The sequence below is a fragment of the Lissotriton vulgaris genome, chromosome 6, assembly GCF_964263255.1.
Source record: "Lissotriton vulgaris chromosome 6, aLisVul1.2, whole genome shotgun sequence".
Taxonomy (NCBI): domain Eukaryota; kingdom Metazoa; phylum Chordata; class Amphibia; order Caudata; family Salamandridae; genus Lissotriton; species Lissotriton vulgaris.
In genome coordinates this window covers 468,151,792-468,176,137 of record NC_141694.1, presented here as the reverse complement: position 1 = coordinate 468,176,137, position 24,346 = coordinate 468,151,792, and positions in this window count along the sequence as shown.

Genomic DNA, 24,346 nt, shown 5'->3' with positions numbered 1-24,346 from the left:
ACAACCAGCTATATGCAAATCAGTCATGACCCTGTGCATCATGAGCACAGTCCAGCCCGAACTGTCAAGCCCGGTCTTCCCGGAACCGGAAACAAGTATCGTAGGACCGGTTAGAGGGTAAAACCCCTCATCAGCCAAGCTAGCTTGAATCCAGTGGCAAAGTAAGCAAGGGATACAGATCTGGGCGTATCCTGCTGAATAAGGGTGAAAAAAGCAAACACAAGGAGATGATGGAGAGGGGCACTGAAACTTTGCAGACACTCACTCACAGTCATAGATCTGAGTTGAATCCATCATTTTTCTTTAGCTCACTTCGCCACCTCAGTTCACACCCAGCTACATACAAATCAGTCTTGACCCTGTGCCTCATGGGCACAGTCCAGGCCGAACTTCCAAGCCAGGTCTTCCCTGAACCAGGAAACAAGCATCCTGGGAATGGTTTCAGGGTAACAATCCTCATCAGCCAGGCTAGCTTGAATCCAGTGGCAAAGTGAGCAAGGGACCCAAGTCTGGGCTTACCCTGCCAACTTAGGGCGAACAAAAAAAACCACAAGGAGATGATGGACGGAGCGCTAAAACCTTTCAGACACTCACCCCCAGTCACAGATCTGGGTTGAATCCAGCATCGTTCTTTAGCTTACTTCGCCACCTCAGAGTACATGCACAAACTGCAAAGGATTGATAAAGTGGATCCAAAAAGAAAAGGATGGGCATATAAATCCTACATTTTACAAATGTAAAATGAAATTGTCACAGCTGATCAAGGAATGGGAGTGCAAAAGCCCATTCCCATTGGAGCAACACCACACATTGTTTATTGAATCAAAAATTTGAAAGAAAATACATTTTTCCTGTTAATCATGGCTGTTAGCTACCACTTTTTAGGTTGAGCCTAGACAGCTCTGGCGCTGTCAGGTGATCTGTTGTATGTACTTTGTGGGGTGTGACTACTCCTACCACTTTGGATTGGCTGTTGTCTATGTCATTCACAAATGAAAGTCCATCGATCAAGGTGAGGGAGGTAGAAGTATGGATCCATTCAGCTTCCAGGCTATATATTCAAAGATCAGTAGGGGAATGGATCACTATAAACTACAGCACCAGGGTTTTTACGGTTCTTGGTGACCCTCTTAAAAAACCCTCATACACGCACGTAGGTGGTGTGGTGGTATATCTTGGTTCTCCGCCAATTTACATTGCGTGGGTTCATCATCATAGGGTTTTGTTGTTGTATGCAAACCTCCAACCCGAGTTAACCACTGGATGTGTAGTAGTGTCCAGAAAAAAGTGCTCATAAAATAGTGAATTTAAAAATTCCTTGGATCATAAAAAAAAGATATTTTACTGAGGAAAGGTGATTCAAGAATTATTAAAAGTCATGTTGTGTAGATTTGGATCGCGTTACTAGATCCTCTACACAAAAAAATAGGCCGACATGTTTCAGCCCCACTGTGCCCAGCCGGGTCTATGGGGCTTTCTTCAGGACCAAAGTGAAAATAAAAAATTTACTCACATGATTTGTGTAGCACCTAGAGGTGGTTCAGTACTTCACTCTCTTTGAATTGAGGCCAATAGTACGGGGGCAGAGCAGCACAAGCAGGGAAGTCCCGCATTGCTGGAGGCAGAAGGACTTTCTCTAATCCCCCGAAGGAAGTTATTATCAAAGGGTCTGAGGTACTACTGGCCTCAATTCAAAGAGAGTGGATTACCGAACCAAGAGCAAATAATCATAATGACATTAACAGTGTTGGAATTTTTAAGGTCTGTGGACTTACAACCCCGCATTTGTGTTTCTTCAAAAGTTGGGGAGTTTTGTACTACTGGCCTCAATTCAAAGAGAGTGGATTACTGAACCAAGAGCAAATAATCATAATGACATTAACAGTGTTGGAATTTTTAAGGTCTGTGGACTTACAACCCCGCATTTGTGTTTCTTCAAAAGTTGGGGAGTTTTGTAAAATGGGAAGCAACCAAAGTTTAAAAAAAATAGGAGCAGCTCTGATGTGGCGTAGCAGCTGGAAATGGGCTGCCACAAAGCACTAGGGGGAATGTCACTGTTAGTAGCAATATCCCCTGTCTCTTGCTCTGAGCACCCGAGCACCCACAAACATTTTATCTTGCCTCAACATCCACCATCTCCCCAATACTCTTCCCCACACCAACATTTAGTTCAATCACTTAAGCACCCTAGCACCCTATATCCTGCCACACTCTGCCCTCTGCCAGCCTCCCTGGCACTTCTCATTGGTTTTAGCAGGAGGGTAAAGCTTCAATCCCCTTCATTTTTGCTGCTTGATGTCCTGCCCTCTGCCAGTCTCCCAGGCACTTCTCATTGGGGATAGCACAAGGGTGAAGCTTAAATCCCATTATTTTCTGCTCCTGGATAACCCGCCCAAGCTTATCATATCAATCCTTAATAGTGAGGGTCTTGGCTAACAAAGAGGGCGCCTATGAGTAAATATATTATACAATAAAAGGTCTTGGCTAATGCCAGACCAAATATTAACTATAACATATACATGTTTACTAACATCAAAATGACTTTTCTATTACCACACCTGAAAACTAAAGGCCTGTGTCTTTATGACCAGTTGTTACGTATTCTCAGCCAGTCCTCTGCATCAATTGGACTTTTTGTGTGTCATTCATATTTTATTTATACCCACTAAAGCATAGGGCCAACTTCAGCCGTTGGTCAATGAAAGGGATTGCTCTTTCAAAAGGAGAATATTTTTTTTGTTATCAAATTTGGTGTGGTCACAAGTAATTAATAAATGTCATAATATCATATAGGTACAACTATAAAGATTTTAAAAAATCAGTCAAAAGTTGAATAAGAACACTTGGCAGCATACATGGTTAGGCAAATGAGATATAGCACAGAGAAGCCTACAATCAGGGCGAAAATATAGCTGCCCATATCTTATGAAGACTCCTTTCCCCCTTATTTCTTTTAAGCCTTAGGATGGCAGCCTCGGTTTCATAGAAGGTTTGACAGAGAAGTGTCTACCACTCACATGCTGTAAGGATTATCTGACTAATCCATTCCAGCAGTGAAGATAAGTGTAGAGACTCGAGGCCAGCCTAGGGTTTGAATCCCAACAATATTCCTTATAGAGATATGGACATCTAGTGATAGGTGCTGGGATAACAGCAGGACACTCTCAAACATGTAACTATTTAAATTTGCACAGCTGGCAATCCTAAGGATAAAATATGCAGCATGCAAACACCCGTCAGGCACCTGCTCCTGTTATTAGTGGTAATTTTAGCCCACCTTTCAACCTTCTCTGATGTGTAGTATAACATTCAAGGGGTTTCCAGCCCAGGACTCCCCCCCCAAATTAGTTCGTAAGACTACAACTTCCAGAGTGCAACATATTCTTAAATGCAAGCCCAGCACTGGATGCACAGTGCTGTGTCAACATCGAACCATTTGGCATCCCGCCCAATTGGCAGCGCCCAACATTTTCATCCCATCTCCGCATGCCTTTGTTTGGTGCTTGTGAGCACTCTTAGGGAATGCCACCAACCTTGTGGATGATTCCCATGAAGTGAGCTGGAATGCTGCATATATGTGTGCAAAGTTCAAATGTGATAATGCAGTTTCACTGCTGACCAGGAGGGAAGTATAGGAACAGAGCCAGAATGAGAGAAGCCACTGTTTACTCGGTGAGGTGTGGATTGCAGCCATCATAAAGTCTTTTGGTGGGGTGAAGGGGGCATGCGATGGGAGGCGTTATCACCCTGGTTGACTAAGAGGGTTCTGCAGAGGGGCTTCCCAGACATGCTGGTAATACCCCTAGGACAGAGCAATCTAGTATTTGTGTCAGGTCTTTCATTATTGCAGCACATGCAGAGGGATTTGGAGGCGATAAAGAGGAACTTTGCCTGAGCATGCCTAATATGGACCGAGTTTGTGCCTCGCAAAGTATGGTGGGGGGCTGTCAAGCATGCAGGCATTGATAAGGCAATGAGGGTTTTCTGCCAGATAAAGGACATTAAGGTGATTGCCCATGGAGGTCTCCGGTTGGAGTAGCCATTTTTGGTCAGGGATGATGTGTGCACCTTTTGCGGATGGGGAACGCATACTATAGGATGGAGAGGTGGGACGTCATTAGTAAGTTATGGAATGAGTCCATTAGGTGCTGGAGGGAACACTGAAGGGCTAAAGGTTCACAGGAACTGTTGGTGAACATTTATACAAGGATAAATCGGTATGAAAGACACCTATGTATTTCTGAAATTGGAACAAAATATAGAGTTTAGAAACAGTAGATATTTGCACATTTCCGAAATTGTGAGTACCCATTCTAACATGAGAAATATGCCATTTTTCAAAATGACTACTTTTTTTAGACATTGTCATTCATTTGGAAGGGAGAAATGCATCGAACGTCAATAGGTAATAACAGTTGCTCTACAATTCTGTATTACTCTAAGACTCCCGATTAAAATGGCACCTCACTTGTGTGGTAGACCTAGTGCCCGGGACAGGAAAAGGCTCAAAACGCAAAGTGGATACACTTTATTTTTACTGTGAAAAATGACCCTTTTTGTAAAGTGCCTAGCTGTAGATTTTTTAACCCTAGCTCTGCCGGCACCTAGGGAAACCTAGCAAACCTATACCTTTTTGAAAACTAGACACCCAGGGGTACCTAGGATGTGGTGACTTTACTGGCTCGCACCAGGTTCTGTTACCCAGAATCCCTTGCAAACCTAGAAAGTCGTCAAACAAACACATTTTTCTCACATTTCTGTGGTGGAAAGTTCTGAAATCTGTGTAGATCCGCAAAATTCAACCCACCCCGTTTACCAAATGTCTTCCAAAAAAATGGTACCTCACTTGTGTCGGTAGGCCTAGTGTCTGTGACAGGAAATGGCCCAAAGCGCAACATGGACACACCACATTTTCACAGTGAAAAAGGAACCTTTTTTTGCAAAGTGCCTAGCTGTAGATTATGAACCCTAGCTTTGCCGGCACCTAGGAAAACCTAGCAAACCTATACATTTTTGAAAACTAGACACCGAGGGAAATCCAGGAGGGGTGACTTAACTGGCTCTCTCCAGGTTCTGTTAGCCAGAATACCTTGCAAACCTCAAAATGTGTCCAAAATTTCCTCACATTTCTGTGGTGAAAAGGTCTGGACTATGCCTGGATCCACAAAATTACACCCACCCCGCATTCCACCAAGTCTTCTGAGAAAACAGCACCTCACTTGTGTGGGTAGGCCTAAAGGCCCAAAACGCAACATGGACACACCACATTTTACAGTGAAAACTGACACTATTTTACACAGTGACTAGCTGTAGATTTTGAACCCTAGCTCTGGTGGCACCTCAGGAAAATTAGCAAATGTATACACATAGGGGAATCCAGGACGGGGTGACTTGTCTGGTTCTCACTAGGTTCTGGTACCAAGAATCCCTTGCAAACCTCAAAATCTGTCAAAGAAAACACATTTCCCTCACATTTCTGTGGTGAAAAGTTCTGGAATCTGTGTTGATCCACAAATTTAACCTACCCCGCATTGCCCAAAGTCTTCGGAGAAAAATCGTACCTCACTTGTGTGGGTAGGCCTAGTGCCCATGACAGGAAACGGTTCAAAACGCAACATGGACACAACACATTTTCACAGTGAAAACAGACCCTTTTTTGCAAAGTGCCTAGCTGTAGATTTTGAACCGTAGCTCTGCCGACACCTAGGGAAACCTAGCACACCTATCCATTTTTGAAAACTAGACACCCAGGGGAATCCAGGATGGGAGTGACTTGTCTGGCTCTCTCCATGTTCTGTTACCCAGAATCCCTTACAAACCTCAAAATTGGTCCCAAAAAACTAATTTTCCTCATATTTCGCTGGTGGAAGAGTCCTAGAATCTGCGTGGATCTACAAAATTACCCCTAACAGGCATTCCCCTAAGTCTTCCAAGAAAAATGGTGCCTCACTTGTGTGGGTGGGTTAAGTACCCGCTACAGGCAAGGGCCCAAAACCTATTGAGGCAACTTCAAAATGACCTATCACAAAACAACCTGGTTTTGCAAGGAGGGGTCACCTGGGCCTTTGGCCCCAGGCTTGGCGGCCATCTTAGAAAACGAGCACCCTCCCTCGTGCTAGTGTGTAGATCCCTGCTTGGGGATCGCCCTCCTGGGGTGATCCCCAAGTGGGTAGCCACAGAGGAAGAATACCATTAGAAAGGGGAGACCCCCTTTCCAACGATACCTTCCCAAGTGTTTCGGTTCTCGGGGGGCTGAGATAACCCCACGAGCACTGAAACTCTAAAACTGAAACTAAGTTTTGGTTTCGTTTTCAATCTAATGATGACAGTACGCCATGTGCACGATTGTCATTACATTGAAAACCAGGAACAGGGCCTCCGGAGGTTGGGGAAGCTCTTTCCCACCTCCTGAGGACCCCTAAACAATGAACATCCCTCTGCTGTTTACAGCAGAGGGATTTTGTGCCCCTGTCCCTGTCCTTGTCCTCATGACAGAATGGTTCTGGGTTCTCATATGGTTTAGGAATGACCACTTTATAATTGAAGTTACTTTCCTCTTATATTTTTGGCATATGATATGAGCACAATGTATTGTTTGACTTTTTGCATAATATGCTTCGCTCTGCGCCTGTCTTACTGTATCAAGTTTTCTTTTATTGGCCACTGATGGATTCCTTAAAAAACTTTCATAGCGTTGCTGCACATTTTTCTCTAGCATTTGCTCTTGTAATATATATATATTTTTAATGTTATCCGCATCCTTCATTATCACCAACAGGGGATGTAAGTTTTTAAGATATCCCATACAGTGCTAGGTGAAGCAGCCCCATCATTTATTACCATATGGAAGTGTGGTAAGGGGAAATTGTCCCCAAAGGTTCAATCTTAGTGTCCTAGGGGGCGTGGCGAGCAACATGGCTGCTTCCTATGAGCTTTCGCCGAGCTCTGGCTGAAAGCTCCATCCGACTGGAATCCGGCAATCCACAGGCTCGGATGATAAATATATTTACTCTCCAGGTGATGCATGCAACACAATGGAAGAAAATCAGCTGATGATCGGCCTCTGTATAGCTGCTGTCGGCCCTGAAAACCTCAGCAGCTGCTTCAGTAAAATGGTGTCTACTCGCTACTGAGCCGGCCCAGTGGACCCTGCGGGTCTGAGGTGCATCCCCTGGGGGCAACGATCCTTTGGTTGGCTGGGGTTTGGAAGGACTATCAGCCTCTGGGCCCTGACGGTGGAATGGGGGGCTTCACATATGCCTTCTCTCTGCAGCCGGCTTGGCCTTGCCAGATCACGGCGTGTCCTGGACGTGGGCTCCCTATTCACGGGCTGACGTGTAGGGCCCACCTTGGGCTGAGAGGCCAGAAACCACCAGCAAAGATCGACTGATGGTGCCCTGCACAGCAACCTCAGGTGAACCGGGTGGTCAAGGGACACCGCGCCACCTGGTGGGATTGCCTGGGGGGCACAATGGGGGAAGGCGGTTGGCCGCAGATTGGCCCTACAAGGCAGACTGCTTCAGTGTCCCAGGCAGCAACAGCCCTCACAACAGGATCCCCCGCACCTGATGGATCCGCCCTCACTCCCCTTTGAGAGGATGATGGTGCTGGACTGGGCCAGGACCTAGAGAATTGGATGCCTTGCACATCGGTGGCCTGGTGGTGCATACTGATGCTGATTGGGGCATGGTAACTGCATCAGCGGGGCCCGGCGATGCCCTGGAGCTTGCGTATGTAAAATAGTGACCGTGCCCCTCCACCCTGCCTTAGCTGAGGTGTGGGCTGCACTGACCTTGCTGGGGAGAAGTGGAATCTCCCTCCTGCCCCCCCTCGTTTGCGTGTGATTGGTACCGGAGCCCCTGCAGGGACTAGACGGCACTGACCATGGCAAACCTTCTTTGCTGACTTGACGAGGCTGGACGCAGTGGGGGCAGCTCAGCGTTCTGCTGTTAGGAACAACACAGGGCGGTTGTTCATCAGTGGTGTTTGAGGAGATCCCCCACCGCTTGAGCAACTGGCCTTGGACATACCGCTGTTCTTCATGTGTCCCATCGCTGTATCCCTGAATATGGGCAAAGACAAGGACCCGAAGCCGACACTCGAGGGGAAAATGGACCGCTATACAAAAGTTATCACCCCCCCTCCGGAGGAGCGATCGACCAGCTGCACCAACTCGGACACTCTTCTTCAGGCAATCCAGTCCTCTAGGATGAAACTGGAAGGGAAGATTGGACAGGTGGCAGAGAGGTGATGCTCCTGAGACATTATATACACACCTGGCAATAAAATTCACAGAATCAGAAACCGGTAGGGAGAGGCAAAGGATTCGCTTCAGGATTTCCGCAATGGAATGGCAGATCTTCAGGCCTCGAACAAAGACCTCCAATGGCGTGTCGACAATGCAGAAAACAGGGCCGTTCATAACAACCTCCACTTTGTAGGATTTAGACAAGGCATTATAGGGACAAACACATCGGACTTCCTCTACTCTTGGCCCCAGGGCAGCTTCCTGACAAATACATTTTCCACTTTTTTTGTTATAGAAAGGGCACATAGGGCGCTGATGGCACAGCCTCCCCGCGCGTGCAACCGCGCTCCATCATAGCCCGTATCTTGAACTTCCTAGACAGGGATGTGATCATTCGTGAGGCCAGAAAACTCTGTGATACACACGTATAATGATTTTCCTGGACTACAGCACTGAGGTGCACCTTTGATTCTGTGAAGGTGAAACTCATGGATCACAAGATTCAATATATGCTTTTATTTTCTGCAAAATTAAAGGTACTGTTCATGGGAACGACCCATTTCTTCCAAACACTGGAGGGAGCATGGCAGTGGATTGAGGAGCGGCCTGTCCTTAAGCAGGTGGAAGCCCAGTCACGCCACAGCCAGACAGTGGAGAGGAACGACTCGAAACTTTCAGGTTTCCAAAGAACACTGAGATCTAGAGGGAACTGGAGAGACCGTCTGCAGAAGGCAACACCATTATCTTGGAAAGGTAGTGACAAGGTCAGAAGGGGGAGATGAGGAAGAGCCCACTCAGCTTCCCTTAGTCACTGAAATAGATGGTATGTTTCCTTGGAGTAATGTAATGTATTTACGTAGACCTGTATAATGTGGATTGTGTCCATCCCTATTACATGCCTAGCATGAAAGAAGAACTAGGTCATGTTGCATTAGAAACAATATGTATATAAGAATCAAGTCAAGCTGTCTATCTTGGATTCTGAAGACAACTAGTGTTGTTTGTTTTTGTCAGTGTTAAATTATCACACAATTAATTGAATATCTGTCCTCTACAGCATTTAACATTTTGTAAATGAGAAATCTTGCTTGAGTAATGTATCTAAAAAATGTGTTTAGCATGAAATTATTATACAATGAATTTAACATCTGTCATCTTTCAAGACATGACACTTTAGAGCGGAGGCTTTTCGCTGGATTCATGTTCTAAAGATGAAATTGATGTTCAAATATTGAACAGGACAACTGTTGATCGTTGCCTAATGCAGTTATTTTGAATAGCCTGTATTTATAATATACTAATGTTTCTATTAACATGTGTATTGATATATTAGGCATTAAGTAAGGGTTTGTAAGAAAAATTTAAAGCTCATGTCATAAAGGTTTTGTTCATATAGACACTGTTAAACAAACTATTCGAAAGTCACTAGGGTTGTTATCTTTTGATATAACTATCCTTTCTATCCTTTGACGTAAGTACTAACCTATAGAACTTTTTTACACAATTGGAAATTAAGCGACATTTAGATACAGGAATACGATGTGGCATAGGAAGCATAGACTCACTTTTAAAAACGTTATGTTGAACAGATAGGTTTCACTTACTTAGGAGTAATTCAGTTAATGATACATAGACATTCTACCTTAATATGACAACACGGCTTAACTATAATGAGGAGCAACTAAAGCTATTTGCTTAAAACAATTTACAAACTATTATATTGGCGTTGATGAGACGCATACGGAAACCAAGACTCATCGCACAATAAAGACACTCCACACATTTCTGTTCATAGCATTAAAGGTCACTTTATTACTAGGACAGCCAAAGACAGACTCCGCAACTTACATTTATTAAAACACCAACCTTTGCATCTTTTTCCCCAACCTTTTCCACAACTGTTTTTTCATCACCATTCCCCAATGATTTCCTCATTTTTTCCCAAACTCCAAAACTGTATATATATCCCAACCAAAGTTTTTCTTCCAATTTTCCTTTCCCTTAACCACCTACCCTCCCCCCACCCCCAGAGAGAAAGGATAAGCCGCTCTAGACTCTCCTATCCCCCAAAACACGCCATCCAGAAAAACCTCCAGTGTTTTCCTGCCCCACCCAAAAAAACCGCCATTATAAAACAACCACAAACTGTTTTTTTTTTGTGAGAACACCACAGATCAACCCCCCACAGTTTTGCCAGCACATCCCACAGTTCCATTAGGTAATAACTTTGACCCATCTGCGACAGGTGTACCCCATCGCATCTGAGTAAATGGAGCATCTCGCTCGAAAAATGCTCGTGTACCAATACCGTGATACCCATTGCCTTGCAGAAAACTGACATTGCTCTGTTCAATTTTCGACTGGCTTTTTCCACCGCTAAGTGTAGCCTCGGCCCTCTCCATTGGTGCCTGTAAACAAATACAGTCCACGCAACCCTTGTTCCAACCCAATTTTGTTTCAGCACTACCAGGTCCAACTTCATTTGTTTTATCAAGGTGAGTCCTGACAATTCCACCAAATCGTTCTCTCCCAGGTGTATAATGAGAAGATCCGGAATTCCCCACTCAGCAGCCAATTTTGACAGTAACGGGAAAAGGTCTTTCCACCTCATACCACCCACACCCTTCCACAAAACTTTGTGATCTTTTCCATACAAACCCAAACCCCTTCCACAGATTTATTGTTCTGCAAAAACTGATGCCCATTTAATCAATGAATGGCCCACAATCCATGTCCGTTTTTTCCGCGGGAATTCCAAAACTCGACCTATGATGAAAAAACCCACAATTAACTAAAATATGAGACTGAACAGCATGTTATAAACGAACATATCTGTAACAACAATTGGACTTCCTCCTCCCAATGAGCTGTATCTCCTCTCTACCCCAGCCCAATCTGGCCGCTTCCGTAGCCGCACCTATCCTGAAAGAATGTGTCCCAAAAAGTTGAGGATTACCTCCCACTAATGAAAGCCCTTTTCTTAGCACTGATAAAAACTGAAAGCCAGACAACTGTCCCCCTTATTCGTGGCAAAAGATAACCCCAGCACGGAACACTCCAGACTTAGAAAAAGGAATCCCACTCCCCCACAGGGCAACAACCTGCCACCCCGCTTGTTTTCAAATTGATCCAAGTTCCCACCCCTCTTTGGTCTGTCTTTGACTGTCTCAACCTGATCTGTAAAACTTCCCCATTCCCCACCCGAATGTCCGATGTCTGAATCCCAAGTTGATTCCTTAAACCCAACATTTTCGAAATCCGGAAAGCCCCGAAGAACATCCAGATCATACACAACTTGAACCTAGCTAGTTCCCAGTCATTATAGCAGCAGCTAGGCAAAACACTTAATATCCTGCGTAACAAATCAAAAGTAATAGGTTCTCTCAAAGAATTAACTGCACCCCTAGTACGCCCAAACCCCTTCAGCAACCTCCTCAACAAAAACCCAACCTGAACTTCCTTACCCAGCAATAATTGACTATAAAAGGAAATTCCAGCCAACTTGCCGGAAATCGTGGTATGCGACAAACCTTTATCGAACAAATGCAATGCCAATTTAAACAGAAACTGTTCATTGTCCACTGCTGAGCCAACCTGTTCGTGTACCAAAGCATAATTGACAAATTCCTACCACGCGTGCTGGTAACTCCTGCGCGTGGATTTAGCAATAGACTGCTCCACCAGTGCCAAAATCCTCACTTCCCCAGGTCCCAGATGGTCGGAGGAATCGCCGTCTTGCTTCTGTCTGCTTTTGGCACCAAAGACCGGAACTACTGCCAATTGCAACGAGACAGAGCATCGGCGATTAAGTTGTTCACCCCAGCGATATGCCTGGCTCTAAAAACAATATTCAGCTTGAGGATTTTCAACATAAAAGCTCTCAGTAATTGAAGCACTCTCACATCTCTTGCTTTCTGCCCATTGACCAAACTTACCACTGCCATGTTGTCGATGTGAAACAACACGCAACGGTCCTTGAATTCCTCTCCCCACACCTGCAACGCCACTAGTAACGGAAAGAATTCCAAGAAGGCGATACTGCGTCCTTGTTCCAACCAATGTTGCGGCCAACTCTCAGCGCACCAACGCCCTTCCCAAAACAGCCCAAAGCCTTGGGCTCCTGCCGCGTCCGAAAAATCTGGACTTGCTGCACAGTGTCGTCTTCCACAAAATTAATTGACACACCATTGAATTAGTCCAAAAACGTCAGCCAAATGATCAAATCCTCTTTCACCTTGTTGGACAATCTTACGTGGTGATGCGGCAAAGAATCCCCCGACATAGCAAGACCAAGACGTCTGCAAATGGTTCTCCCCACTCTCACCACCCTGCAGGCAAAATTGAGGTACCCCAAGAGCCGCTGAACCTGTCTGAGTTGCAACTTCTTTTCACCCAGAACTTCTCTCAAAAAAGACCTGATCTCCTGCACCTTAGCCAAAGGCAGCCGAGCCACCATAGCCTCCGTATCAATCTCAATGCCTACAAAGACTAACTGTGACACAGGGCCTTCCGTTTTGTCTGGGGCTAACGGCACACCAAAATCGCCTGTCATTTCCTGAAAACATGCCAACACTCTAGCGCATTGCCCACTCCCAGCTTGACCAATAAACAAAAAACCATCCAGGTAGTGGCAAATAGCTTCATGCCCAGGCTTTTGTCTCACGCACCATTCCAGAAAGGTGCTGAACATCTCAAAAAGAGAACAGGAGATGGAACATCCCATGGGCAATACGCGATCCACATAAAACTTCTCCTCAAAATACATGCCAAGCAGCTCAAAGTCCAACGGGTGTATGGTGCAACAACTGAAAAGCCGCCTGAATGTCAAACTTGGCAAGTTGGGCCCCCACACCAGCCAGACGTACCAAATGCAAGGCGTCATCTACTGAAGCATATGACACCGCCGTGTCATCCTTAGAGATGAAATCATTACAGAATGTCCTTCAGCCCAGGAGAGATGGTGAATGAGACAAAACTCTCCCTGGGCTTTCTTTGGTATGACTCCCAAGGGGGAGACCATCAGATTGGACAATGGACTGCTATTAAAGGGACCTGCTATTCTACCCAGCTCCAACTCCTTAACCAACTTCGCTCTAACTACCTGCGGTAATTCCTTTGCAGATTTTAGATTATCAGCCCAACGCTGCATCCTAGGACCTTGGTATCCAATCCTGAAACCCACCCGAAATACCCAAAGTAGTTTAACTGCTGCTGGCCTATCCGGGTATTCTTCCAACCAATCCCTCATAGCCTGAAGTTTAACTGGAGTATGCACCTTTTGGTAAAAGAGGTGGAATGGATCTCCTGCCTCTCTGCCCTCTCCCTTGATCCCCCTGATGGTGGTTTGGAAAACTCTGGAATATGGCATGACGACTCCAACATTGGGCGCACTCGTGCCTGAATCTGCAATACTGACGGACACAGGTACCCCTGTTAAATCCCCAACACACTCCTGTGGCAGGCAACTGGCCCCGTCCCGACCCACCCGCCCCCAATGGAGTGGGACGCTGGCGAAAGGGCCGATATTGAATGGACAGACCACTAGCCTTATGTATTGTAGCCGCTACCTGATGCCCGACATCCATTGGAGCCACAGCTCCTGGTCCACCTCTCCCCATGGTTTATCGTTGAACAAACATACTCTGGCCCTGAACTCTTCCTCGTAGTTAAACCAAGCATAGCCTCCCGCCTGCAAATGTGCCCTCTTGATGATATCAATGTACTTAAATAGTGCCACCGCCCGCTCTGGATACCGCTCACAATAAACACTTGCATAGATGATAAAAGCGGCCGCCCAATTTTAAATGGTCTTCGGCACTTTTGGGCAACGAGACAACTCTAATTCCTCCTCCTTCGATCCCTCCCTAGCCTGCAAGTCCCTGTGCAATAGACGGGAAACGTCTATGTAATCGTGACTCCAAATTCTCTGTCTTGTCCTCTGCGACAAGTGCATGCCCAGAGGCATGGCCACCCCCATGTAAGGTAGCTGACTCAGAGGTACCTATGGACGAAGCAGGACTTGCACCACCCACCCGTTCCAACTGACCCCCAGACCCCCCTGTATTGGACTGTGATGTTTCTTGTGAGGCTGTGCCCACTCCACCCTCCCTTCAGGCCCACCCTCCCTTGGCTCCACACGTGAGCCGCTCACCACAGGCCGCGTCCACACAGACCACCAGTCTTCCTTACCTGACGTCAGCTGTGAAGCCCTTTGCTGAAACTCCTTCAGACCATCACGCTGATGATGACCTCCACGTCGACCCCGATCAGCAGAGAAAATTGCACCAGTTCTCTGAAACACACTAGAAGAAGTGAGATGACCCCCCCTGACTCCCAACTCATGCCCGCCCCACCCCGAAGCCGCCCCTGACACCCATTCCCTGGAATTATCCACATTTTCTTTGTCATTTTCATCAAATTGACTAATATAATCATCCTGAACCATATTTAAATCATCACTTGTACTAGGCATTGCGCCATCGCCAATGCCACCATCATAACTTACCCAATTGGACACAGGCCTCTGACGTGAGCTCCCGGCCAATGATGCCCCAAAATCTGCACCAGATTCGCTACAGAGCTGATGCACAGTATCCAAAGCCGCACCGTGCTTCGCCAACCCAGAAACTGAACCCTGACTGACAGACCTGTGATCAGAGTCCGCTGACAAGTTCCTGCCGCTTCAGCGAGGAACCGCCTTTAACTTACCATGTACCTGGGACCCTTGGGCTCTGGATAAGACCTTTTTGTGCAAGTCTATGTGTCTGACCCACACCCATTGCCCTTGATGAGGACCCTTATCCGAATCAAACTGCACATGAGGTCGACGCGGAGGTGGCCTGGACTCCGGATAAACCACCACCACATCACTGTCTTTGGGGACAGGAACCTTCTCACTCAGCCCCTCCCCCCAATAAGAATTGTCACCAGCCCTACTGACCTTCGGGCCCCATCCAACCTGTTGATCATCATAGTGCTGAGAGTCCACAATGTCCTCCTCATGCCAGAGCTCCATGCCCCCGATTACCTCTGGAGGCCCTCTAGCTTGAGGCAGCAATGCCCTTTGAAATCCTGATCTCTCCTGTGTCTGACCGCTGATTGCAGGTGGTGCTGTCTCACACCCTTCAGCACCTGCATCCCTCAACAAGACCTCCTGACAACTGCCCTCGTCGCTGTCACTGGAGTAGTCCACCAGCGCAGTAGCCGGCTCCCCTACCCATACCTCAGGCACGATATCCACATTACTGTCAATAGCACCCACAGAATATGTGACTGTGGTCATTCTCTCAGGGCAAACCGCTTCCTGCCTTAAAGTAACGCCTGACACCTGTGGAGCCACACTGTCCTCTGAGCAAAATTCGCCGCTCATGGGATCCTCCAAGAAAGCCATATGCTGCTGCCTATTTACCAATGGCATGCCGACCCTTCCACCTCGCTTTCCTGCTCTCTTCCTGCCCTGTGGTTCAGAGACCAATTGAGTCTGCCTCACAAAAACCGGGGCTGAGGAAGAGCGAAGAGTCGCTCTCTTCTCCTAGAATTCCTGCCTGTAGAGCGCGCTCTGTGGGGTCTAAAGGGGGCCACAGGAACCTCACAATCATTGTCTGAGGGGTGGCTCGCCCCTGTCATGCATGCCGCCACCGCACGACTCACCCCCTCAGCCGCCACGCGTTGCGGCCGTTTCTCCAGAAAAACTCCTTCATCCAGAGCTCCAGGGCGTAAAAGGTCGGTGCGCCCCACCGCCACCAAAGCTCGTATTGCCTCCTTGGCAATTTCGTCCGCCCACATCCTCGAGCTTCTCCACAGAAAAACGTTGTTCCTTAATAAACGTCAGAATGTACACCACACTGACTGACAGAACACTGCAGCCGACCTAACGACTTCCGCCACGCTTTTTCAATGCCCAGCTGATTCCAGTCAGATTCCGACAGGAGTTCGCCAGCTGACACAAAAATGACACGCTGCCCTCCTCACCCTCGGCGAGTGACGTTGTGTTCCCGCTCCCACCCGAGAGCGGCTAGGCCCCTCCTACAACCCCAACCGAGCAATCACCTCCAGTGAGAGGTCGCATTGTGCGAACCATCCCAGGGGGACATCGGCGCATGCCAGGTCCCCCCGGGACCCAATGACGTGCGCTGCTGCGGCATAACATGTCAGGAAATAGAGGATTTAAAACTTTTGGGTAAATGCGGCACGGTTACCACATTTCGGACTGAGAGCGGTTAAACAGACGGGAGAATTTCAACCTTTTTCTGGTAAGCCTGGGATGATAACTTGTATAGGAATAGGCACTCGGCAGCCAGGGCGATTACCACAAATGTTATTTATGAGGCACAGCAATATTCTTATGGTGGCCTTGGCTTCTGTTTTAAAATTTTGTAGCCCGAGATACGAGTAATTCACTTTGGATACCTGATGCTAATACCTTGACTTCTACTTACGTACTGGAAGATGTGGGCGCATATCTGAACTTACTTGTGAGAGGTGAGCCATAAATGTTACAAAAATGTGTTGGTTCGTTCTTGAGACCACTCCGATCTACCGAGGGTAGGGATGGTTATATTGTGCAAACTCAAACTTCCATATGTTTGCAAATAGGACAATACTCTTATATATTGTCATATTTTCTTATTCCTTAACAGTATTATACTGAAACTACTTCGGAACTTTGAATACGAATTCTTGGGGATAATACTTTTCCCTTCCGGCCGTGTCATACCACTTTTACATGAATTATTGAGTAAGTTGTACTATTTGAATTTAAATAATCGTATACATATGTGCCATATTTAAGTTTGTGTGTCACATTTGTGACTTTTTCAAAACAAGAGAGTAACTCGGGTTCTCTCCAAACACGTTTGAGAGAACTTATAGGGCAGAGATAAATAAGAAGTTTATGATGCTCCTTAAAAAAGACCTAAAAAAAACTCAGGAAAGCCTTTTGGAAATGTCATGGTAACATGGACAACATTACAATGCTTATAGATTACGTTTGGACACAATAATCAGGTTGTGTTTATTAATGTTTTTTTGGCCAACATTGTACCTGTAACAACTTAGTGTTCATCAAAATTTTATGGATATAGAGTAGAAGACGCACTTAAGGGTCTTTTACTAATATTAGTCCCCCCATTTTTTGTCTCTGACATATTTCTATGATCTGGTAAATAGAATTTGGACTACCTCCTATAAAGTTTCATTCTCAGGACAAACACATTCTTCTACTTCTAGAATATATGTACTTTTGGAGGTATTTATGTATATTCTTCTTATTGGCTTTAACTTGATTGGGTTTTAAGGTTTTTCTCTTCGCACTCTTTTCTTGCTTTTCACTTCTAAATGGTCAATTTTCAATAATGTTGCAAATGTCTTGATAGCTGTGACAACGTTTTTTGGAGTACACAGAAAACGGGAGATTGCATTCTACAAACATATTTCCTCTTCTTTTTCTTTTTCTTCTCCTTTATTATCATTAATCTTTCCACATTGTTTGAATTCACTTAGTATAAATAGAGGGACGTTTAAAGTCCATCACAATTGTGATATTAGTAAAGAAAGGAAAGAATGTCTTTTTATTTTCTGTCATATCTCTCCTTCTGCACACAATTATTTTAAAATATCATGCATGATCTTGTTCAACAGCCTTGAAAAAGTCGCAAGAGAAGCGACAAAAAACGTGATGGCTGTAGCTGTACCATTGTTAGAACAACTGAACAACCATGATGAATATTGCTTGCTGAACTAATTATACATTGAACATTTTTTTATATTAAACAAACGTTGCTGATCGGGGATATTCAGCTGTCTATTTGTATGTGCTGTGCTCTGTCTTTGGTTTAAATTGTCACTGAAAGACACAGCAACAGGAACTATGGTATCGCAGGGGGAGGCCCCTTACTCACACTCCTGAGTAAGAGCCTTGGAACCTTGCAGTGGGATCAGAATACAATGGCAGAGTTGGTTGAATGGACATCCCGCCCAACACACCATCCACAAGCCCTGCAGAGCGACTGAAGAACTCCACTCCACTGCAGGCCAAAGGCTAAGACTGGTCAAAGACTTTGGCATTTGGCTGCCCCTTTTCTCTCTCCTTCCGACTTTCCTTCTCCCCATTTTGTCATCCCCTTCTGAAATCCACTGTTCTTGGTTTTCGCTTTGCATTTTCTTTTCTTCGCTTTTGGTTCTTTCTTAGGGTTCTTTGTGGAGCTGCAGGAGTTTGAGCTTATAGCTTAACATTATTATTTTTATTTCCAGTATTTATAAAGCGCGACACTCATCCCATGGGATATCATGGCGCTATGAAAATGAGGGAGACTGCTGATGGCTATGCTGGGGGATTTCGTTTTTTGGGAAGAGGTGGGTTTTTAATTTTTGCCGGAATTGAAGGTAGGTAATGGTATGTCTGAGATCTACAGGTAACTCATTCCACCTTTTAGCTTCCAGGTATGAGAAGGCGCGTCCACCCGTTCTTGTCTTAAGGATGCGTTTAGGTTTAGCAAGGGCTAAGTGAATCGATCTTAAGTTCCTGTTGGGGATGTAGAAGTAAATTTTCCCTTGCAGGATGGTGGGGCCAGTTTTATAGAGGGCTCTGTGTGCATGACAGAGTATTTTGAAAGTGGCCCTCTGGCGCATCGGTAGCCAGTGAAGTTTCCGGAGACAAGCGGATGCTGAATCTCGCTTGCCTTTATTGCAGACCAGCTTGGCCGCCTGATTTTGTAACACCTGTAGGCGGGAGAAAAGTTGCTCGTTCATTCCTTCAAAAAGTGCGTTGTCGTAATCAAGGCGGCTGACCAAGAGGGCTTGGGTGACTGTACGTCGGCAATCCAGGGGTATCCAGGGAAAGATTTTTGCTAGAAGTTTGAGAATTGCAAAGCCCTTACCCCAGAGTGATCATATGTGGTCCTTCATGGACAATGCATCGTCCATGATGATACCTAGATTTCTGGCGTGTTGTTTTGGAGTAGGGGCTGATCCCAATGTGGGTGGCCACCATGTGGTGTTCCATGTCAGTTTTGCTCCTCCAAACAGTAGTATCTCCGATTTGCCGGCGTTTAATTTTAAGCAATGGTTATGCATCCATGATGCCATTTCGGTGAGACAGCTGTGTAGCTTTTTCTTTGTTGTCTCCGATCTTTCATCCATTGTCACCATCAGCTGTGTGTCGTCGGCATAGGAACATATGCCGATGCCCCACTTTCTACCAATGTCAGCCAGAGATGAAACATAGACATTGAAGAGAGTGGGGCTCAGTGAGGCCCCTTGTGGGACCCCACGGCTGATGGGACAGGGTTTCGAGTGAAACTGGCCCATGTGCACTGCCTGGGTACGGTTACTAAGAAACGATCTAATCCAGTTTAGTGCTGTGGATTGCACTCCTTTACTCAATAGAGTGTTTAGTAGACAGTCGTGGGATATGGTGTCAAACGCTGCTGACAGGTCAAGCAGTATCAGAGCCACCGATCCACCTTGATCTGTAGTGCATCTGATACTGTCCGATACTGCCAGCAGCGTTGCCTCGGTGCTATTATTGGCTCTGAAGCCGGTCTGTGAGGGGTCCAGGAGTGAATTGTTTTCCAAATATCGGGATAGTTGTATATTGACTAGTTTCTCCAGAGCTTTGGAGAGATACGGGAGCTGAGAAATTGGCCTGTAGTTCTCCGGGTTGGAGATGTCAGATCCGGCTTTTTTCAGAAGGGGAGTCACGGATGCGTGTTTCCAGGCTTCTGGAAAAGATGCGGTGATGAGCGATTTATTGAAGAGTTTGGTGATAAGAGGGCAGAGTGTCGGTAAAATTTTGGAGAACACGAAATGGGGACAGGGATCTGCGGGAGAGCCGGATTTACCTGTTTTCAGAACTGCTGATACCTCATCTTCCGAGAATGGTTGGAAGCAAGTTAGGCAAGGTGTGTTGCCTGGGTCTGGTTGGTTGTTACATTTGTCTGTTATTGGGGTGAGGTCATCAGGGTTGTCAGGCAGGGTAGGAGTATTTAGAGGGGTGAAGGTAGTGTAGATTTTGTTAATTTTATCGACAAAGAAGGTGCTGATGCGTTCACAGGCCTCTGTAGATGGGGTAAGGGTTTGTGAGATGCTTGACGGGTTGCTGAACTCTTTCACTATTTTGAACAATTCTTTAGCGGAATTGTGGTTCTCATGAATTCGTTGAGTGAAGTATGCTTTTTTTGCGTCTCTAATGGCCAAAAAATATTGTTTTCGTTTGGTGACATAGGCTGCTCTAGTTTCCGAGTCTTTTGTTTGTCTCCATCGGTGTTCGTCTTTTTGACATTCCTTTTTGAGGCTCTTTAGGAGAGGGGTATACCATTTCTCCGTGATGGTCGTTTTTTTCTTTGATTCCCGCATAGGGGCTAGTTTGTCTAGCGCTTGGCGAATTCCAGAATCTAAAAGAGTGACGTTGTTAGTGATAGAGGGGTCTTCCAGTAGTGTGACATCTGTCTCAAGGAAGTGGGTTTGAAAATTTGAGTCGTTAATTAGTCTCCAGGCTCTATTGGTGACGAGAGGGTTGGATCTAAGCTTCAGGGGTTTGCCAGGAAGTTTAAATAAAAAGGATAGTATGGAGTGGTCGGACCAGGATAGGGGGAGGATTTCTTTTATGGTAGTTGATTCAATATTGGTAAAAAGAAGATCCAAGGTGTGCCCGGCTAAGTGCGTGGGGCCCTCGACCCACTGTTTGAGTTGTAGGATTTCCATATCGAATTTCAACTGGGCGGATCCGGGGGCGTCTGTTTTTTCGTAATGGACATTGAAGTCGCCGACGACCATATAGTTTTCCTGTTTTAGACACAATGGTAGCAGTATTAGAGTCCGATAGCCATGTTTCGGTAATAAAAACTAGGTCCGGGGTCCTGGATGTCAGCATGTCCCAGATCTCTAGGGCATGTTTAGGTAGGGATCTGGCATTAAGGTATAGGCATTTCAGTTCCAGCTGATTTTTGGTAGAGTTTGTGCGGAGGTCAGTTGGGGGTTGGCCCATACTCGACCAACGACAGGCGAGACAGGAGAAAGGTCCATACGATAGTCCGGGGCCGGTTTGATTACAACGGTGAGATCTAACATCCGTGTTGAGGGCTAGTAATTCGCTACGTGTATACTGGATAAGTATCGGCGCGGATGGATTAGGGTCTGTAGGGGGTATAGCCCCTAGTCCCGGTCGGTCGCGGACGGGCGCAGACGGGCTTGCCTTAGGCGCGCCTTCGGCGCGCAAACGTCGCGCCCGCTGCGCTCGCCCGCTGCGCGACTGAGGATTGCACATATTTTATACTAGTTTGGGGTTGTGGGATGAGGGTGTGTGGCCTGAAAGGGGCGTGGCCTCCGCTCGTGGCGCGAGGGGGAGTATGCGTGCAACATCAGTGCTGGCTCCGCTGCGTGCACGGCTGTATCCCGGTAAGTGAAATTAAAACACACTTTAAATCTGTGACAATAATTTCTTAATTAATTTCTTGGGGTCAGGGTGGGCAACAGAACTCTACCAACCTTATTTACACCCTTGGGCGCCTGGCAGGGGATATGGTAATGGGGGGAGGTGGGCTGGGGGAGGGGGGGCTAGAGGTTTTATTTTTCTGTATTGTTGTTCTGGTTTCTTGTTTTTATGTTGAGGTACAGTCACAGTGTTAGCAGAATGTACTCAATCAGCCAAATTATGAATGCAGGGCATCACCCTACTCTACACGTACATGTGTCCCACCACTTCACTACAGTCTGTTATGATGGGTTCGGAGGATTGCTCCTTCACGGCGCTCACTTAGAATGTCTTAGAATGTGAGGGGTTAAAATTAAACGAGGGCTGGTGTCATCATTCATAAAAACGTACCCACCCAGATTATTACTAGTGAGTTTTGTATAGTGTCTGGTTACCATTAGGCAGCCCAGCGCTCACCAGAGGGTAGCACTACCACACTAATACAGAAGTTAAGCGGAAAACAAAAAAGTTTTTAAAAGTTTGCGGAACCGCAAGAGACTGGCTTCCGAGCGAAGATGCAGGGGAAGAGAATTCCACAGAGTGGCCACATTTATCGAAAACCTTCTGCCACCAGTTCTTGCCTTCCTCACCTTCCCAACCTGCAACAGATGCTGATGATCGGAACGGAGAGAGCGGGGGCCTTATAGGGCTGAACCATATCCCCGAGAATGGGTGGGCCTACCCCCTGCAGGACTTTATGGGCGATACAGAGTGACTTGAATTTCACCCTGTCCCTCACAGGGAGCCAGTGCAGCGCCTTCAACGCAGGTCGAGCAGACTGACGCCTGGGAAGACCCGTCAGCAGCCTGGTGGCCGCGTTCTGCACTTGCTGCAATTTGTTCAGGGTAGATTCTGGTGCACCCAGGAACAACGCATTGCTGAAGTCCAGCCGCGAGATGATAAGCCCCTGAACAAGAAGCCTCCTAGTGGCTGCTGGAAGCAAAGGAAGAATCTTCCGAGCTGATCTGAGCAGGCCAAAACACACGCCAGCTGTTTTTTTAGCATGAGTTTTAAACGAAAGATCCTGCTCAAGGCACACCCCCAGGCTCTTGATCTCCTGCTTGGGGGTGGGTACTGGTCCCAGGCAGTCAGGCCAGCTGCTGGGGGATAAGGATGGAGAAGAATTCCCCAGCAGCATCAGTTCTGTCTTGGAACCGTTAAGCTTTAGTGCTGAGCTGCACATCCACGTGTAGATCTTATCCAGACACGAGTGCAGCCGGTCGGGATGGTGAGCCGACTGGGAAAGGCCTACCACCAGCTGGGTATCATCAGCATAGCTGATGATCTTAATACCCAGCGGCAGTACCACACTCTCCAGGGGTGCCATATACACATTGAATAAAGTAGGGCTCAACGAAGAGCCCTGTGGCACACCACACTGGAGAGGGATTGAAGATGATTTTTCATGGCCTTCCCACACCTCGAATGTGCGGCCTTCCAAGAAGGAGGCGAACCACTTGAGGGCCAAACCAGTGACCCCCACCCCCGACAGCCGTTGGAGAAGCACCTGATGATCCACGGTGTCGAAAGCAGCACTAAGGTCCAGGAGGATCACTGCCACTGATCCCCCCGAATCCAAAATGCTCCTAGCACTCTCCACGACCGCCAGCAGGGCGGTGTCCGTACCCTGACCTGGACGAAAACCCGTTTGGGAATCGCCCAGGAGGGAGTTAGCCTCCAGGAAGTCCGACAGGCGGCTGTTCACCAGCTTCTCAGTCACCTTACTGAGACCCGGCAGCAGGGAAATAGGCCTGAAGTTAGCAAGGTCGGCGGGGTCCAGGTTAGGCTTCTTCAACAGAGCCTTGACGACCGCCCCTTTCCAACTGGGGGGTACTACCCCTTGAGTGAGGGACAAGTTTATAAGGTCCGTCACTGGGCCGCCGATGGTGGGTGCCACCTGCTTAAGGTATTTAATAGGCGCCGGATCTTTTGGAGAGCCGCTCTTCATGGTCTTCAAAACCGAAAGAACTTCCTCCTCAGTAACAGGACCAAGAGAGACCAGCTCCGCTGATCGCATCCTTGACTGAGAACTGGAATTGTCGCCCAAAGAGGCGACCTCGCCTTGCCGGGGGAGGGATGCCAGAATTTTATCAATCTTTGTTTTAAAAAAGAAAGCCAATTCTGTGCATTTTTTGTGTGGGTCCTCGTGAATCACCTGAGGTGCGGGGGTATTCAGTAGTTCCTTAATAACCCTGAATGACTCTTTGGAAGAGTTGGCCGCAGAGCCTATTCTCTCTTCAAAGAATCCAGATTTTGCCACCCGGATAGCTGATTTATAACTACTCAGAGCCGCCCGATATTCTTTCCGACTCGTTTCACTCCAGTCTCTCCTCCAGAGCCGCTCTAGTCTCTTGCATCCCTTCCTCAAGGTTCTCAGCTCTGACGAATACCAGGGGGCCGAACCCACTCTCTTCCCCCTCGTAAGTTGTTTCTTTTTGGGTAGAAGGGTGTCCAACGAGTCCGTAAGCCAGCTGTGTAAATTCACATCAGCGACTAGCGGGTTGGATCCAGGGGGGGCCGCGTTGACTCCAAATGTGCCGCCCAAGTATTGACAGGGAGCCTCGACCAAGCTCTTTCCATGGTGTGAACCCTTGGGACCAGCGCAGCTGGGCTGTCAAACTGCCACA